The 20,690-nt window shown below is 45.7% G+C and overlaps 2 protein-coding genes across 6 annotated transcripts in view; one reads left to right on the plus strand and one right to left on the minus strand.

Annotated features, from left to right (window-relative positions):
• The window catches only part of LOC134936364 (3',5'-cyclic-AMP phosphodiesterase 4B-like), a 943,065-nt gene that overhangs the window by 274,054 nt on the left and 648,321 nt on the right, over window positions 1-20,690 (plus strand). For 3 of the 5 annotated variants that reach the window (XM_063931376.1, XM_063931371.1, XM_063931375.1), the window contains exon 1: window positions 4,106-4,263. The exons of the other annotated variants lie outside the window; for them this stretch is intronic. The gene's annotated coding sequence lies outside the window, so the exon portion shown is untranslated. Of the gene's footprint in view, window positions 1-4,105; window positions 4,264-20,690 lie in introns of those variants that run through there. 5 annotated transcript variants of the gene reach the window in all.
• Window positions 1-20,690, minus strand: part of LOC134936365 (uncharacterized) — a 166,070-nt gene that overhangs the window by 60,890 nt on the left and 84,490 nt on the right. The window lies entirely within an intron of this gene.

Consider the following 20,690-nt stretch of genomic DNA (forward strand, 5'->3'; position numbering starts at 1 on the left):
GCCCACTCTTGCAGGCTGCCAATGCTTTATGTTACTGCCTTGAGCAGAAGCTCCAGCTCTGTGCTCCCTCAGGAATTCCCTGTGGTTTCCCATAATCCAAAGGGTCTCCAACTCCGTTGTGTCACCTTTTCCTGCACCTCTGCCCATGACTTCTCAGTTCCGCAGTCCTAGGGTGACCCTAATATCCCTTTAATCTGGGACACCTATGATTTACACAGGTTCTGTCACTGTGGTGTCTGGCTAAACTCTAGCCTGAATTTCACCTGGTTTTAGCCAGCCACTGAACCTGTGTAAATCATAGGTGTCCCAGATTAAAGGGATATTATGGTCACCCTACGCAGTCCGCAGCTGTTTCTGCCCTCTGGGACGGCACCCCGAGTGCCCTGTGACCGTAGAGGGGCTCCCCGGTCATCCGCAGTGCCTCTTAGCCACGTCTATTCAGCATCCATTTCTTAGTCTTCGATGCATTAATATCCAGTGTTCTTCAGCCACGCCTCTGCAGCAATCATTCTTCAACAGGTAAATCCAGTGTTCTTCAGTCACGCCACTGCAGCATTCATTCTTCAACAGTAATATCCAGTGTTTTTCAGCATTCATTTTTCAACAGTAATATCCAGTGTCCTTCTTTCAAGCCTCATCAGCATTCAGGACCTAGTTCAGATCTGATCGCAGCAGCAACATTTTTCTCTTAATTAATGGGCAAAACCATGTGCACTGCAGGTGGGGCAGATATAACATGTGCAGAGAGAGTTAGATTTGGGTGGGGTGTGTTCAAACTAAAATCTAAATTGCAGTGAAAATAAAGCAGCCAGTATTTATCCTACACAAAAACAAAATAACCCATCTAAATCTAACTCTCTGCACATGTTATACTGTATCTGCCCCTCCTGCACTGCACATGGTTTTGCCCATTAGCCAGAAAGTGAACATTTTTGAAGTTTGATTTTGGGAAATTATGCCATCTCCAGGTGGCGTTAGTACCTGGAGCTCTGTGCCATCATGTTGAAAGACATTGTGGTCTCCCTCTACCTCGTCCTGGCCTCTCTGTGTGCATGCTTGAACTCAATTCACACATGCGCACTTAAGGCCTGATTCATGTTTGAAAGAAAACCAAAAAGAAAGCAACTGAGCAAAACCATTCTGCACTTGAGGTAAAGCAGATGTAACATGACCAGTCAGTGGCACACCCGGGGGGGGGGGGGGGGGGGGGGGGTTTCGGAGCACCCAGAAACCCCCCTCCACTATAAAAAAAAAAAAAAAAAATCTTTTTTTTTTAGCTGCATGAGTATTATTAATGGCTGTCTAGCGTCCTCTGCAGCCTGCTGTCTTCCTGGTGGCACTTGTAAGTGCAATAAAAGGTTACTTTATTTTAATTATAGTACATATATATCCATGTGCATACATATATACACATGTATATACATACATACAAACAAACACACACACACATGATATATATATATATATATATATATATATATACATGTGTATATACCGTATATATATATGTGTACTGTACATATATATATATATATATATATATATATATATATATATGTATACACACTCACTTTTTCCATGGCTGAAAAAAGAATTAGACCAGCACTCACGTTTTTAGTTGATGAAAAAAAGGGTTTTTTATTCCTGATAAGACATCTAGGATACACCCCACTGTTACAGTTCGCCCGACAGCCGTTTCAACACTTGGTGGTCTTCATCAGGGGCGACCACCAAGTGTTGAAACGGCTGTCGGGCGAGTGAGTGCTGGTCTAATTCTTTTTTCAGCCATGGAAAAAGTGAGTGTGTATATTAATTATTAGGACCTTGCACCAACTAAACTTTTTGATATTGGACATAGAGTGCTGTCACCTTGCCATGTTTTATATATATATGTATGCATGTTTAATATGCTATGTATATGTGTATATGTATGTGTGTGTATGTATATATATATATATACACATGTGTATATATATATATGTGTAGATATATGTACAGTATATATATATATATATATATATATATATATACACACACACACACACACACACACACAGACACACTAGTTTTACAGACCCAGCATATACTGGTTCACCTCAGTCCCCACCCCCGTGATTGGCTCCGCCCAGTTCTGGAAACCCCCCATGCAAATCCTGCGTTTGCCACTGCCAGTGGCATCACAACATGGGTGCGGGGGGTGCGGCCCGCATCCTGGTGTCACCCGTCATGGGGTGACACCAAAATGCCGGCTCCTGCTCAGTGACAGGAGCCAAGTGCTGCACTGTAACAATACGTGCAGCACCTGGCTCCTGTCCCTGTGTAGGAGCCGGCACTGCATTCCGCATTCAGTCTCTGTGCGAGAGACCCGCGGTGTGAGAGTCAGACACCGGGAGCGCCACGTGCTGACATGCACACCGGACGCAAATGAGAGACTCACAGTATCGGGAGATACTGGGTAGGAGGTGGGACGGGGGTAGGGACAGAGTGGGGTTGTATGAGGCAAAGAGGCACTCTCTGGTGGGCAGCCAACGTCTTCTTAACCCTCTGGCGTACCGAACACGGGGGTCTGCTGGCGAGGCCACGGCCCTCATGCTAGACCACGCCCCCTTCGTGATAGGCCACACCTCCATTTTGCAGCCTCCCGCACCGGGTGTCACCAGGGGCAGTGGTGCCCCTGAACATGAGAATTAGTTTTGGGTAGGGTGTGTTCAAACTAAGGCCCAGATTTATCAAGCCATGGAGAGTGATAAATTGCACGGTGATTAAGTACCAACCAAACAGCTCCTAACTGTCATTTTTCAAACACAGCCTGTAATATGGCAGTTAGGAGCTGATTGACTGGTACTTTATCACCGTGCAATTTATCACTCTCCAAGGATTGATAAATCTGGACTGAAAATGAAATAGCAGTTTAAAAATAAAGCCATCTGAAGGCCCCCATATATCAGCAATAACAAAAAAAAAAGTTTCTGAGACTTTTTTTTCCTAGATTTAAAGATTCCACAATCCACCAATCTGCACCCATACATTACAGATATTTTTTCAGTGATTTGCAGATCATTTTCAGCAAATGCCAATCTTCACAGTCTCATCAGTTTAGTAGAAACGGTCTGCAAATCTGCTGATTGTTACCACTAGCCATCTACAGCCCCAATTGATCTTAGAAATCCAACATGTTGGACAACCTGATTTGATAATCCTGATTGATTTATGATTGGAATCTGCGATTTGTTAACCCCATCCATTGCAGATTTATTTACACAATCGTCTGCAAAATGCCAAATTGCTCCAAATGCATGCCTCCCAACACGACCCTCTCCAGGAGGGACAGAATGCTCTCCTTCTGGACTTCTCTCTTAATGTATGATTGTCTGCACCTGTGTTGAGCAGGTTACTGGATGGAAAGTTGTTTCAGCACAGGTGATGGCAATCATAAATTAAGAGGGAAGTCCAGGAGAAGAGCAATGTGTCCCTCCTGGAGAGGGTCATGTTGGGAGGTATGAAAATGATTCATACTTGCCTACCTGACCCTCTCCATGAGGGAGAAAATGCTCTGTTCCTGGACTTTCCTGGTAATGTATGATTGCCATCACCTGTGGTGAAACACCTTTCTTATCAATTAACTAGCTCACCACAGATGATGGCTATCATACATTACCAGGAAGGTCCAGGAACAGAGCATTTTCTCCCTCATGGAGAGGGTCAGGTAGGCAAGTATGCAATGGAGTGTAAACTAAAGGTGCAGTCTACGGCTCAGTCATTGGCTGCAGTGCAGAGAAGAAGTGATGGACTGTGTGTAGCTGCCACTGAAATGTGCGAGAGTGAATGAACGAGCACTTACTCTCGCTCTCCTGTCACTTTCAGCCTGCCAGCAGCAGAGAAAAAAGTAGGCTGGCTGTATTGAGGGGGTTTGTGTTAAATTGGAATGTTTGGTTCAGTGTTGTGATGGCTTGGTGTGTGTGTGTGTGTGTGTGTGTGTGTGTATGTATATATATATATATATATATATATATATATATATATATATATATACATATACATACATACATACACAGTCAGGTCCATAAATTTTGGTTCATCGACACAATTCTCATATTTTAGGCTCTATACACCACCACAATGGATTTGAAATGAAACAAACAAGATGTGCTTTAACTGCAGACTTTCTGCTTTCATTTGAGAGTATTTACATCCAAATCAGGTGAACGGTGTAGGAATTACAACGGTTTCTATATGTGTCTCCCACATATACCTGCAGTAAGGGTGAGTACCGATTCAATCTGATATATATATGGAAGAAAGGGGGGATGAGGGATATATAGCGACTAAGGTGTCGATTAAAAAATTATAAAATTGGCAATTATAAAAAACTATTTATTGACATAAAAGTTGCACATAAAAGAAACATGTATAAAAAAATGGGACAACAATACATACACAGCTGGACTAAAAGCACTTATATGAAATCTTAAAAACTACAATAAAAGCAAGTAAAACGGATTTTCCTTATCTTAGATGAGGTAGGTACAGGTTTTCCAACGCGTTTCGTCTCATAAGACTTCTTCAAGAAGTCTTATGAGACGAAACGCGTTGAAAAATCTGTACCTGCAGGAACTAGTGGCCTGTCAATTTATTTATTTTTTGCTGATGCACTGTTACCTGCGTCCTAGGGCTTCAGTGAATGAAGGCATTTTGCGCTCTAATAAAGCCCCGAAAATGCCAGTCTTGGGGCTCACGGGACAGCTGCTTTTTTAAATTGCTCTGGTGCTTTGTGTTGGGAATGATGTGTGTGCAGGTGTTGTTATTTGCTGAGTTATAAAAGCACACACCTGTGGATGACTCAACTATGAACAGCCCAGTTACTTAACCAGTAGTGTTGGTTTATTGAAGGTATAACAGGTACAGCCGCACTTACTGTTGTAAACGCACTTGTTCTCATGGTTTGAAACGTGGTGTAGCATAGTGTGGTTCTATACAGCTCACCAGCTGGTGAGTGTATGCTGCTTGTTGTGGGTAGTGGTGCAGGGATGCTGGAACAGCTTTATGTTGCAAGTCTCTCTCTCCAAGTCTTAATACATCTAAGTATCTACAAGATGGCTGCAGTCACATGGTGCAGTAGCAGCAGATCAGATTGGAGGACAAACCTCCCTGGGTTCTAGTGACCAGTATGTATGCACAGTGTTGCTTTCTAACATTTTGGTGTCTTCTGCTGTTATGAGGTTGTATACTTTGGGAGTTTGAATGTGAATAGACTTTCTCCTTTCAGCTTAACACATTCTCCGTCAGATGATTTTTCTTAGAATTTCTGAGATTCATGAAAAGGAGACTAAAAATGGAGTAAGGTCATTGAGGAAGAGTGTGTTATGGCAAATGTCAAGTCACAAAGGCAAGAAAACTAGAACAGTAAATACAAAGGGCATGCTAAGAATAGTGGAGATTACAAAACCTTGTCAGTCAAGATCTAAGAACAGTGTACAAAGTGTGTTCAAAAGCGTTGTCTCTTGTGCTGATTATGTCTCACACTCATACACATACCTCCAAACATGACCCTCTCCAGGCGGGACAGCGTGCTCTGCTCCTGAACTTCTCTCTTAATGGCCCTCATTCTGAGTTGATTGCTCGCTGGCATTTTTCGCAGCGCAGCGATCAGGTTACTACTGCGCATGTGTATGCACCACAATGCACACGCGCGTCTTATGGGTACAAACAGCATCGTTGCTGTGCAATGCTTCTAACAACGAATCCATTCGCACAACCGATCGCAAGGAGATTGAAAGGAAGAAGGCGTTTGTGGGTGTCAGCTGACCGTTTTCTAGGAGTGTTTGGAAAAGCGCAGGCGTGTACAAGCGTTTGCAGGGCAGGTGTCTGACGTAAATTCTGGGACAGGACAGGCTGAAGTGATCGCAAGGGCTGAGTAAGTTCAGACCTACTCAGAAACGGCAAAAAACGTTTTTTGTCCCGCTCGGCTGCACATGCGATCGCACACTTGCAAAGCAAAAATACACTCCCCCGTGGACGGCGACTATCTGATCGCTGCTGTGCAAAAAATAGCTGGCAAGCGATCAACTCGAAATGAGGGCCCATATGTGAAAGCAATCACCTGTGGTGAAACACCTTTCTTATCAAATAACCTGGTCAAAACAGGTGATGGCAATCATAGGTTAAGAGGGAAGTCCAGGAGCAGAGCATTTTGTCCCTCCTGGAATGGGTCATATTGGGAGGTATGCATACATTTCATTTCGTGTTTTCACAAATCGCTGGGTCTGTTTATAGAAGCCCCTTCTCCAACAAAAATATGTGAGACAGGCCTTCTCCCTATTTGTCAAAGGTTAGCTCTAGGTTCTCGAAGTCTGTGTAACAAGGGAAGTCATGGCACACATTCCTTTGCCATTTCCTCCTTTCACCTCTAGCAAACATTATCTTTTTCACGAACGACTGGACCTGGATGCCCAACTCTTCTAAATCTACTATGCATGAGTGAACCGGCTAAAGTAGGTCATGCATATGGAGATCTATCCAAGAGTGGTCCGGTGAAATTGTTAAGATTATCAATTGGCTTCTCCAGTGATACTTTCTTGGTAAATTGCAGTGATGAAAGGTTTTCTTTTGTTGTGTCAAGAGAAAATTACCACACATTGGGGCAAATGTATTAAGCTTGGAGAAGTTATATAACAGTGATAAAGGAGATGTGCGGCTGGCACTTTTTGTGTTTTGGTTTTGGTTCTAATTCCACTTTCGTGTTTTGGTTTTGGCTTGGTTTTGCCAAAACCACCCTTTCGTGTTTTGGTTTTGGATGTGGATGATTTTTGGAAAAAAAAACATAAAAACATAAAAACAGCTAAAATCACAGAATTTGGGGGTAATTTTGCTCCTACAGTATTATTAACCTCAATAACATTCATTTCCACTCATTTCCAGTCTATTCTGAACACCTCACACCTCACAATATTGTTTTTAGGCCAAAAGGTTGCACCGAGGTCACTGGATGACTAAGCTAAGCGACCCAAGTGGGCGGCACAAACACCTGGCCCATTTAGGAGTGGCACTGCAGTGTCAGACAGGAGGGCAGATATAAAAAAAGGCCCCTAACAGCACATGATGCAAAGAAGAAAAAAGGTGCACCGAGGTTGCTGTAGGCCTAAGCTAAGCGACGCAACCACCTGGCCCATCTAGTAGTGTCACGCAGTATCGAGAGTGGGCCGCAATTGTTCGGTCCACTGACAGCATCTCCAGCACGCTCCAGTCGCTTTTTAAAAAATCTGCAATTGGTGGACTTATATGGCAGTACCCCAGGACTAATACAGCAGTACCCCTGGACTCATACGGCAATGTCACACAGGATGGCACTTTTCAAATACTAGGCACCAAACAGCACCTCATGCAAAGATGTCGAAGAGGTGCAATGAAGTAGCTGTATGACTAAGCAACACAAACAATTCCAACTGGAATTATACGTCCAAATCACTGGAATTAATTGGCAAGATCACCGTAACTAATAATTGTAAATCACTGACATTGGCAAAATCACTGTAATTATACGTCCAAATCACTGGAATTAAATGGAAAAATCTCGCTATCGCCTGCCTAGTGAAGTGGAATCTAGATGGGATTTGGTACCGGGGACACAATACCTCCATCAATTGTCTAAATCCAACTGCACTAATGGCGGATACCGGGCGCACGTCTAACACCAACATAAGTGTCAAGGCCTCAGTTAGGAGGGCTTCCATCGTCATGTGAAGCTGTACCACTAGTCATGAACATAGGCCAGGGCCTCAGCCATTCCTTGCCACTCCGTGTCGTAAATGGCATATTGGCAAGTTTATGTTTCTCCTCAGACCATTTCAATTTCTTTTTTTGGGTCTTTACTGAACTTTGGCTTTTTGGATTTTACATGCCCTCTACTATCACATTGGGCATCGGCCTTGGCAGACGATGTTGATGGCATTTCATCGTCTATGTCATGGCTAGTGGCAGCAGCTTCAGCACTAGGAGGAAGTGGTTCTTGATCTTTCCCTATATTATCCTCCAAATTTTTGTTCTCCATTATTTTTTGGGAGTTATATAAGACAATATGTGGCACAGGAATGACTGGAATGACTGATGGCCAGGACACTACCACTGGTCTGATGCAGCACAACACAGCAACACTGTAAGGGACTTGTTGTTGTTGTTGTTATTATTATTATTATTATTATTATACGGCAGCAGTGGACATATAGCAGCAACGTATACCACTGTGACTGCCTCATCACTGGAATGACTGATGGGCAGGACACTACCACTGGTCTGATGCAGCACAACACAACAACACTGTAAGGGACTTGTGGTTGTTGTTATAATTATTATACGGCAGCAGTGGACATATAGCAGCAGCGTATATCGTCACTGGAATGACTGATGAACAGGACACTACCACTGGTCTGATGCAGCACAACACAACAACACTGTAAGGGACTTGTGGTTGTTGTTATAATTATTATACGGCAGCAGTGGACATATAGCAGCAGCGTATATCGTCACTGGAATGACTGATGAACAGGACACTACCACTGGTCTGATGCAGCACAACACAACAACACTGTAAGGGACTTGTGGTTGTTGTTATAATTATTATACGGCAGCAGTGGACATATAGCAGCAGCGTATATCGTCACTGGAATGACTGATGAACAGGACACTACCACTGGTCTGATGCAGCACAACACAACAACACTGTAAGGGACTTGTGGTTGTTGTTATAATTATTATACGGCAGCAGTGGACATATAGCAGCAGCGTATATCGTCACTGGAATGACTGATGAACAGGACACTACCACTGGTCTGATGCAGCACAACACAACAACACTGTAAGGGACTTGTGGTTGTTGTTATAATTATTATACGGCAGCAGTGGACATATAGCAGCAGCGTATATAGTCACTGGAATGACTGATGAACAGGACACTACCACTGGTCTGATGCAGCACAACACAACAACACTTTATACAGCTACACTGGATATGTGGCAGCAGAGAATACCAACACTGTGACTGGCTGGACTGATGCAGCACAATACACTGACTACACTGGACTGGACAACACAGCACCACTTTATACAGCTACACTGGCAGGAGAGGACACCAACACTGTGACTGGCTGGACTGATGCAGCACTATACACTGACTACACTAAACTGGACAACACAGCACTACTTTATACAGCTACACTGGCAGGAGAGGACACCAACACTGTGACTGGCTGGACTGATGCAGCACAATACACTGACTACACTGGACAGCACAACACAACACTACTTTATACAGCTACACTGGATATATGGCAGCAGAGAACACCAACACTGTGACTGGCTGGACTGATGCAGCACAATACACTGACGACACTGGACTGGACAGCACAACACAGCACCACTTTATACAGCTACACTGGCAGGAGAGGACACCAACACTGTGACTGGCTGGACTGATGCAGCACAATACACTGACTACACTGGACTGGACTGAGCAGCACAACACAGCACAAGACTCGCCAGCCCACTTTCCAGCCCCCACACAGACACTGAACACTGAGGACACGTCCTCTCAATACACTCTCCAAGACTGGAGTGAAAATGGCCGCGATGCGCAACTCCTTATATGGATTCCAAATCACGCGAGAATCCGACAGCGGGATGATGATGTTTTGCCGCGTTTGGGTTTCCGAGTCAGGCGGGAAAATCCGAGCCTGACTCGGATCCGCGCTCAAGACGTGAAGTTCGGTAGGGTACGGTTCTCTGAGAACCGAACCCGCTCATCTCTATAAAGAAGTGATAAGTGGAAGGTGATAACGCTCCAGCCAATCATGCCCACATGTATAAAGCAGTATTTTCCTGAAGACAGAGAGTGTTAACTCACTTGCCAGATGAATTCAACTCTCCCTCTGTCGGCTTGTGACTGGCAAGTGCTGTTATGATTACACTCAGTTCCGTAGCTTTATAGGTGGTGCCTGGTGATGCTCACGCCATTACCCTTTGCCCAGCAGTCTTTTAGTCTCCTGCAGCCAAAGTCTTCACCTTAAGCAGCCGCCTTTCCTGGGTGAATTAGGTCCTCCCCGTACTCAGATGCCCCAAGGTTTTATGTATTTACAAGGCGACTATCGAAGGCTGGGCAGGGGTAAATGCACTACAGTGAGACGTTCACCTGACACAACCTTACTAGTACGCTAAGGCACAGCAGTGTGTTCTTAACATAAACAAAATGTACGTATAACAATACACTGGGTGTTGAAAGCAACGATACTGAATATACGAATGATTGTGAATGCAACAATGCATAAGATGTAATAAGCAACTTAATAAGTATGAAAGCAACAATGCCCAAAGATATTATAAGCAACTAGACTGGAATTACATGCAACAATGCACAGGATGTATACACTAAATAAATGCAGGCAAAGCAGTGTCTGTGTGGAGACTCCACACCAAAACCTGAGTTCACGGCAAGCTGGATCAGATCAGGAATCAATCAGGCAAAGTGTCAGAATCCCGGGTTTGATACAGGCTGACAAGTTTTCCCACGAGCTGGCTGGCTCTCCCATGAGCTGATTGGTTCTCTCACGAACTGACAGGTTCTCACAAAGTAGGAACTAAGAGCGTTTTGGGAGTGTACTGAGGGAGAATATAAATGGACTATACCTAATCACAGCCCTGATTAATAACTAAGTTCAGCTGCCCTGCTGCACGTACTATAGAGCTTAAGCAACAGGGAACACCTACTGCTTCCAGCCAGTGGTGCAAGTGAGCGGTATGGGTGGGTATGGTGTAACCTTAAGAATTTAGCCGTGGGTACACCGTACCCACCGCCGCCGGGCCGCCGCTCCCTCCGCTGCTCACCCCCGCTGCTGCGAGGGGATCAGAGCGCAGCGTTCGCCTCTCGTGCCCCTCAGTGTCTTCCTTCAATTCAGCGCCAGCCCGTGAGTCAATCAGAGCTCGCGGACCAGCAGCCAAGGCTGAATTGAAGGAAGACACACCCGCACCGCCGCCGGTGATTGAGGGGCAGGAGAGACGCAGGCTGCGCTCTCCTTCTCTCTCACACACACAGGACAGCAGCAGCAGCAGCGGTGAGCAGCAGAAGAAGGGGGGAGCATGTATAGGTGGCACTGGGGGAATATCTGGCACTGGGGGTACATGTGTATCTGGCACTGGGTGCATATCTGGCTCTGGGGGGACATGTGTATCTGGCACTGGGGGCATATCTGGCACTGGGGGACATGTGTATCTGGCACTGGGGGCATATCTGGCACTGGGGGGACATGTGTATCTGGCACTGTGGGCATATCTGACACTGAGGGCATATCTGGCACTGGGGGGGACATGTGTATCTGGCACTGGGGGCATAACTGGCACTGGGGGGACATGTGTATCTGGCACTGGGGGCATATCTGGCACTGCAGGGACATGTGTATCTGGCACTGCGGGGACATGTGTATCTGGCACTGGGGGCATATCTGGCACTGGGGGGACATGTGTATCTGGCACTGGGGGGACATGTGTATCTGGCACTGGGTGCATATCTGGCACTGTGGGGGCATTTCTGTATCTGGCACTGGGGGGCAATGTATATCTGACTCAGTGGGGGCATTTGTGTATCTGGCACTGTGAGGAAATGTATATATGGCACTCTGGGGGCATTTGTGTATCTGGCACTGTGGGGCAATGTGTATCTGGCACTGTGAGGCAATGTTTTTTTGGCACTCTGGGGGCATTTGGGTATCTGGCACTGTGGGGCAATGTGTATCTGGCACAGTGAGGCAATGTGTATCTGGCACTGTGGGGCAATGTGTATCTGGCACTGTGGGGCAATGTATATCTGGCACTGTGGGGCAACGTGTATCTGGCACTATTGGGGTCATATGTGTATCTGCCCATCCTCCCATATGTGTATCACGCCCCCATTTTCATTGGCCACACCCCATGTGGCATTTGGCCATACCCATTTTTTGGTGGGCACCGAAGGCGCGCACATAGTACCTATAAGACATTTTTTCTACTTGCACCACTGCTTCCGGCGTCCCCGTTGCCAAGGAGTGCGGTGGCCCCCAGCGCCCGGCGTCAGCCTGTTGCTAGGCGCCAGGCGGAGACCAGGAGACCTTGCACCCGGCGTCCACCTGTTGCTAGTCACCGGGCGGGGACCAGGAGACCTTGCGTCGGGCGTTCGCCTGTTGCTATGCGCCAGGCGGGGGTCAGCGGGAGGTGCGGCATCCTGGCTCCTAGGTAAACAGCCAGGACACGCGTCTCCCGGTGCTAACAAGTGCATAAGCTGGTCATCTTCTTCCGAGGCTCAATAAAAATAAATAAATAAACTTTATTGTTCTTTTGTAAGCACGACCCCTGGCTATTGACAGTCGGGGACAGTGCTGTGTAGTGGCGGAACGACAGATGCAGCTGTCAAAATCGATAACAGCAGTTTTCCGAAAGGTCAGTGCCACTGACCATTCATACATTTACCGGCACATTGGCGTGCTATCTTGAATATAGGAGCACTGATAATTATGGGGGCACTCCTGTCATTCAGATCACTTCCCTGCATTATTACATGCAGCCAGCGGTAACTGCTGCACATACGGTAATGTGTGCAGTTACCGAATTTACCCCTAAAGACCATTCATACTCTAATAGCATAACTGGCATGTTGGTAGTAAAGCAGAGAGGCTTTGGGCCATAGTTGCCTACCCTCCCTCATTCTGCAGGAGACTCCCTGAAATAGCAGCAATCTCCCTCACTCCCTGAAAAGTCCAGCAATCTCCCTGATTGCACCTTACCCCCATTATGCAGCTATTACATTCTTGGGGGAAAAAGAAATCAGATCTACATACATTCAAATGGGATCATTAGTGCCATTTTCCTGCATTGGTTATAAGGCACAATGATCCCTATGGCCACTTACAGTATATGGAACCTCTTGTAAAACACAATGGCCCTCATTCCGAGTTGTTCGCTCGCTAGCTGCTTTTAGCAGCATTGCACACGCTAGGCCGCCGCCCTCTGGGAGTGTATCTTAGCTTAGCAGAATAGCGAACGAAAGGTTAGCAGAACTGCTACTAAATAATTCCCTGCAGTTTCTGAGTAGCTCCAGACCTACTCCTAGATTGCGATCACCTCGGTCCGTTTAGTTCCTGGTTTGACGTCACAAACACGCCCTGCGTTCGGCCAGCCACTCCCCCGTTTCTCCAGCCACTCCTGCATTTTTACCAGGCACGCCTGCGTTTTTTAGCACACTCCCTGAAAACGGCCAGTTTCCGCCCAGAAACACCCACTTCCTGTCAATCACAATACGATCACTCGAGCGTTGAAAAAACGTCGCTCGAGCTTGTGTAAATCTCCAAAGTTTTGTGTTAAATTACTTAATGCATGCGCGCTGCGTACCATGCGCATTTTCCACCTAATCGCTCCGTTGCAAAAAACGGCAACAAGCGAACAACTCGGAATGACCACCAATACACGAACAAATCCTGCAAAATATCAGTGTCTTTTCTTCAACAAATAGATCTTACTAACTTTGGGGCTCATTTACATTCGGATATCAGTCATTTTCATGACACGCCTCTCACCGATGTCAGAGTACACGTCCGCGCTGATAGGTGTTACTTTCACAATCTCCCTGAAAGGCTTTTTCAAAGGTAGGCAAGTATGCTTTGGGCCTAATTTAGAAGGTGTCGCAGAACCAAATTTGTTAGCAGTTGGGCAAAACCATGTGCACTGCAGGGAGGGGGGGCAGATGTAACATTTGCAGAGAGAGTTATATTTGGGTGGGGTGTGTTCAAACTGAAATCTAAATTGCAGTGTAAAAATAAAGCAGCCAGTATTTACCCTGCTAAGAAACAAAATAACCCACCCAAATCTAACTCTCTGTGCAAATGTTATATCTGCCACACCTGCAGTGCACATGGTTTTGCCCAACTGCTAATAAATTTGCTGCTGCGATCAACTCTGAATTACCCCCTTTAACAGGTGACCATGATTAGGTGTGCTGAGGGTAAGGGGTAGTATCCCTGGCCTACCACCAGAACCTGGCAGCAAAGCCACAATTAGGGGTATGCATGCGGTGCTCTGGGGGGATAGCACTGTTACTGACTCGCGGCCCCTGTATCTGGCTAGTGTTGGCAGAGTGTTGCGGTGTTTGATAGTGACACACAATTGATCGTTAACCAGAACTCTGGTTTATTAACATACAAAGACAACACTTGTTAATGTGGAAGATGTCCTGCAGCAGCAGTGGCTCACTCATATATATAACAGGCTGGTACAGTGAAAGTGCGGTACTTACGTCATGCGGCTGTGGTAAGGTAATGACTGACAGTATAGTATGGAACTGACTCCCGTTGGAAGGAACACACACCGCCCACTGCTCACCATCCCGCTCAGGCAGTGCGCCTCCCTGATGCTCCATCACTAAAGGGTAAACACTAGATGATGCGCACCCAGTGTGATGTATACATAGGAGACATTGTACTGAGTGCACTATACGCCAACACCCCCGCTCACTCAGGACTGTCTCCGGTCACATATAAAAGAACATTAAATTTTATCAAAACTTTTCAATAAAGTCATACCTGCAACCGAAAACATGGTTATGAAGCAAAAAACAGTAAGAACTATTTTATTTATTACGTTATTTGTATAGCGCACACATATTCCGCAGCGCTGTACAGAGAATATTTGCCCATTCACATCAGTCCCTGCCCCAGTGGAGCTTACAATCTATATTACCTACCACATGTACACACACACATTCACGCTAGGGTTAATATTTGTTGGGAGCCAATTAACCTACCAGTATATTTTTGGTTTGGGGGAGGAAACCGGAGCACCCGGAGGAAACCCACGTAAGTACGGGGAGAATATACAAACTCCGCACAGTTAGGGCCATGGTGGGAATCGAACCCATGAACTCAGTGCTGTGGAGCAGTAATGTTAACCATTACACCATCCGTACTGCCCAATCAATATCAAATATATTCTAGTCCACATTCTTTCAAGAACACATTTAGCAGGTGTGATGACAGTCCCTTTGTCGGCAACTTGTCCTCATTTGCCACATATTCCACATTGATGGATTTATTCTCCACTAATTCACGAATGAAGTGATGTCTTATGGCAATATGCTTAGACCGTCTATAATGCTTGGTGCTAGAAAACAAATCTATTTCTCCTTTGTTATCACATGCAATGTTGATGGTCTCACTGTGACAAAGAAAACCTAATTCATACAAAGTCTCTTTTATCCATAGTACTTCCTTTGATGTTTCTGTAAGTACCACATACTCCGCTTCTGTAGTAGAAAGGGCAACTGTGGGTTGCTTCCTGCTCGCCTAGCTGACGGCTGCGCCTGCCAATGCAAACAGATACCCTGTGTAGGAATGATGGTCGTCCTCATCTGACTCCCAGTCATCATCACAGAAAATTTTTAAGCTTGAATCTTTAGACTTTGTAAATCACAACTTTAGTGAACTTGTACTTTTAAGGTATCTTAAAATTCTTTTAACTGCAATCCAGTGTTGCCTCCCAGGATTGATTGCAAACTGACTTGCCGGACTTACTGCACGTGTGATGTCAGTACAAGTCCCAAAACATGCGTACATTAAGCTACCAACGGTATTCTGATAAGGAATCCCTTTCATTTCCTCTATCTCTTCCTGGCTGCTTAGTGACATGGCCTTTACTATTTTTACACCTTTGTCAATGGGAGTGCTTACTGGTTTTGCATCAGAGATTCCATACCTGGCAAGTATTGCCTCAATATATGTTTGTTGATCAATTGTAACAGTCCCTTTTAGATTTTGTACAATCCTCATACCTAACAAATGATTTGCAAGGCACTTGAACCTTTGCTTCAGCTGGTGTTTTACATCAGTGATGTGTTTCTCCTGGCCTTCCAGTAGTAGATCATCTCCGTATACAGCTATGATTAACAACTTTTCGTGTATAGTCTTGTGCTATAGGCAGTTATCAGTCTCTGACCCAACAAAGTTAATTTCTAACAACACAGCATCCAACTTCACATCCTCAACTAACTTTCCATTCAGAAATGCAGAATCAAAGACTAGCTGGTATAACAGTAAATCATGTAGTGTAGCAATAGCAACCACTAACCTTAAAGTGCTGTACCTTGCGACAGGTGAGTAGATCTCTCTGTAATCGATTTCGGACCTTTGGGTATATCACTTGGAAACAAGGTGGGCTTTGTAATGAGCAATTGTCCCGTCTGCATTTAACTTCTTGCAAAAGACCCACTTGTTCTTGATCGTTCACTCTTTTCTTTAATAAAATATACCTATGTCATTCTCGTGGCGTCATCAATGGGAGTCATGAAATATCGGGAGCCACTGACTAATTCCACCTCCATTGTACCACATACGTTGGTGTGCACTAGAGCTAGTGGTGTCTCTGCTCTACTAACTGACTTTGGAAATGGGTTGCAAGTTTGCTTTCCTTTTTTATAGCTCTCACACATAGGTCTTTCATCGTTACTCATGGTGATCCCTTTTACCATTCTATCTAGCAGTTTCTGGATGTTGTCATATCCTAGATGACCCAAAAGTTTGTGCCACTGCTCCATTGATTGGTTTGCATGCGTAGCCATCATTGCAGAACACTCCTCAGTGTCCAGGACGTATAGTTGGTTGCACCGGGTTGCTGAAGCAATTACAGTCCCTCTTTTATTTTTCACCATACACTTGCCCTTTTCAAACTGAACTCTGTAACCCTTTTTATCTAGGACACTGATAGCAATGAGATTACTTCCCAAATTTGGCACAAATAATACATCTTGGATATCTGTAACAACTATTTCTCTTACGTCCTAAAGGATGCTGGGGACTCCAAAAGGACCATGGGTATAGACGGATCCGCAGGAGCTTGGGCACACTATAAAGACTTAAACTGGGTGTGAACTGGCTCCTCCCTCTATGTCCTTCCTCCAGACCTCAGTTAGACTTTGTGCCCAGGAGTGAAGGGACACACACTAGGGGAGCTCTCCTGAGTTTCTCTAAAAGACTTTATGTTAGGTTTTTATTTTCAGGTAGACCTGTTGGCTACAGGCTCCCTGCAGCGTGGGAGTGAGGGGAGAGAAGTCAGACCTACTTCTTTTTAGTTCAAGCTGCTTCTCGGCTACTGGACACCATTAGCTCCAGAGGGTTCGATCACTTGGTGCGCCTAGCTGCTTGTTCCCGGAGCCGCGCCGTCAACCCCCTCACAGAAGCCAGAAGACAGAAGCCGGGTGAGTATTAGAAGAACAGAAGACTTCAGTGACGGCAGAAGACTTCAGTAACGGAGGTAACATGCGGCGGTTATGCTGCGCTCCATGCTCTCACACACCAACGGCACTCACAGGGTGCAGGGTGCTGGGGGGGGGAGCGCCCTGGGCAGCAAGTTACTGAGGCTCTTTAAACAAGACAAGGCTGGCTTGAGTTATTTATTCAGTGCCCGGGCACCGTGTCCGCTACCCCCGCCAGCATATCGCAGCGGTCCCGCTGGGCGCCATTTGCTCCCACACACCACCGGCTGGTATCGGGTGCAGGGGGGGGGGGGCCCTGGGCAGTATGTTTACTTTATTTTTACACTCCCAGTATACATATACAGTGGGTAGCCACTGTATATGGTCCTCTGCCTGCATATAACGGGTTAAATATAGTGGGCTACCGCGCGCCGATAAGGGGCGGGGCTTAGCCCTCACAGAAAGAGACAGCGCCATTTTAAGCAATGTCCCCGCCAAAACGTGTGTACAGCACAGACTAGGGGGGCACATATATGTTAGTGTTACGTAGGAATGTATAACACTAAGTTGAAAATGGGCATGTACTCTTGGTTGTGTATACTCTCTGTGTGCTCCCTGTCAGAAATACACTTGTGTCGACATGTGTGACTGTTCTGTTACTAACGCCTCTGGGGTTCATTGTCGGCATCACCGACACCTGTTTGGTACTTGATACAGTAGATACTGAGTCAACAGATCGGTTGTGTTATACTTGTTCATAGTAAACACGGTATGGGAGACAAAGTAGTATGTGGGTGACCCTGTCGGCACCAACTGTTATTACCGGGTGTAAATTGACATGCTGTAACTAACTTATACCTGTATATATATTTATATGTATTTATATGGTTCGGTTCCGTGACTCTGTAGCTCGAGCACAGACATGGTTATTAAAATTATATATGTACAATTCCCTCGGATCCCTCGGGGTCAAAAGTATGTTATTTTGCCTGGTTGCTACTCCCTGCTGTCGACGATTACTAGGTTTGTTGTCGACTATAATGTTTCCTGGTAGAGCCACAACTGCGGATTCAGTACATGGTCATACACATTCAGAACACATTAATCTCACTTGGGTCCCGAAGGTTCCGGACAATCCGCTTATATGTATGTTATATGTATATATAGGTGAGATATGTGTGTATATGTGTATTACAATATGTATATTCATCTTATGATTTATAATAAATGCTGAAGTAATAGTATTCTCTCTCATGTGCTGGTCGCTCTGTTGATAAAGCTCTAGGTCGGCCGTGACGAGTGGGTCTCCCGTTCTCTCAAGGAGTCCGAATGTTTATTCTTTTCTCGCGGCGGAGAGAATACTGTGGAAGTCAACTCCTGGTCGACACGGGGTCCTGTCACAAAGGATCGGATACAGGAAGCTAAGTGATATTTTATTTCTATTCTTTGGACTTATTCGCATTACATGCACATGAGGGAGTGTTTATATTCGGAGGGATATCCGATAGAATTATCCTACAGAGATAGGGGATTTTCCTTGTGTTGGGTCTTCTCTATACATCGCGGCAGGCTGCAGTGCGTATACAGGAGGTGGCCGGGGAAATGCTGAGGCTGACTCCGAGAGATACTGGAGTTTTTTCCCTAGGGCGGTGTGCCGCTGCTTGGGGATGCCTTAGTTCAGTCACTTTCGGCGGATACTGCTGGTAAATCTAACTTTGTGAGTTAGATTCCCTCACAATGGTTGGTGACGCATTCCTTTGTGGGATGCAGTCGCTTTAACTAGTTCGATACCGTTCTTTTCTTTTCCTTTTCTGTGCAGATGGAAGGTGAAAAGGTAAGTGTTCTGCAGCCTTGTAGGTTCGCAGAAGCGGAGGTCGTTTTCTGTTTCTCACACATCCACCACATGGTGCTGAATCTACCTGCCTGGACCCCACTCCGGTGGGGACTCGTCTACTACCTTTCAGTTAGTCCGGGAATAGACCAGGACCCGTGAGTTAGTTATAGAATCCGGAGGGGGACTGTCTAGAGTTACAGATGTTTCCCCTCACTGATTTTCTAATAGATCTTACCGTTTCCCCTCTGGAAGGGGAGGTAATACGCGAAGCCACTCCAGAGGTGTGTCAGATTCAGGGCCTTGTCCTCCTGTCCCGGTTATAAACTAAAGAAAAAAAGGTTTACATGTGTTGTTCTACGCATTCAGATTACCTGGAGGGATAGCCAGGATAGCCATTTCACTGGAGTGATGGTAGTATGATGGTTTTCTTTCAATAGTAAGAGCCATTGTTATTCTGTAATGAGATGTTTGCCTGATTGAGGCGAGGTCAAGAAACAAGTGGAGCAAATCATTGTTACTTTCTCTGTCTGTTCTTCAACACAGGGAAGGACTGTTTTTCCCAACGATGCAGATGTCGGAGGTGGTATCAGGGTAGATACTGAACGGTTGAGGTTCTGTGTTTTCCTGTCGAAAGAGGTCTGAGGATCCTGAGTCGGATCAGATTTGCAGTGCAAATCCTTCTGTATGTTCCGTTGATGAAGAAGTTGGGTGCGGCCTAAGAGGCCTTTTCGGTGAGCAGGTCAAATGCCAGAGTGGTTTTCACGGGTCCTGTTGGGTATGTGGTCCGTGTCTCACCGGCACATGCACCGGAATATAATTCTAATGGCCAGGATATCGCTCCTGTGGTGTCTGCTCAGTTCTCACCTCCTAGAGGGACGAAGGTTGGCAATCCAGGATTAGATCCTGGTGTCCATGTATGCAGATCTCCGAGGCTGGGGAGCAGTCCTTGCATGGGAAGTATTTCCAGAGGAAAAGGTCAAGCTGCGAAGCTTGTCTACAATAAGCTTTCTTGAAGTAAGAGCTGTTTTCAACGAACAGATTCTTCGTGATCTGCCTATGTTAATTCTGTCGGACGACTTGGCAGCAGTGGCGTAAGTAAGCCGCTAGGGCGGAACAAGGAGCAAAGCAGCAATGGCAGAAGCTGAAATAGATTTCCGCTGGATGGAAAGACTGGTAAACGTTATATTAGCAGTCTTAGTTCCGGACGTAAACGACGGAGAAATAGATTTCCTCTGCAGACGCGCTCTCCATCCGGGAGAAATACTGTTGTCGTTGAAGTTTTACAGAAGTGATAAGTCTGTGATGAGTGCCTCAATTGGGCATGTTGGCGTCTTGCCTCAAGGAGAGACCTCAGAAATATGGTTCCAAGTCAAGGGACACTCAAGCTATAGCAGTGGACGCCCTCGTGACACCTTGGGTGTTTTCAGTCAGTCTATGTGTCCCCTCCGCTTTCACTCTGCTGAAGGTGATAAACGTAAGAAGAACAGAGGTTCCGGCGATCCTCATAGTTCCGGTCTAGCCAAGGAGGGCTTGGTATCCAGTTCTTCAAGATTTATTCATAGAAGAACCCTGACCTCTTCCTCTACGAGAGAAACTGTTACA

Source organism: Pseudophryne corroboree, chromosome 6 (genome assembly GCF_028390025.1).
Source record: "Pseudophryne corroboree isolate aPseCor3 chromosome 6, aPseCor3.hap2, whole genome shotgun sequence".
NCBI classification, from domain to species: Eukaryota; Metazoa; Chordata; class Amphibia; order Anura; family Myobatrachidae; genus Pseudophryne; species Pseudophryne corroboree.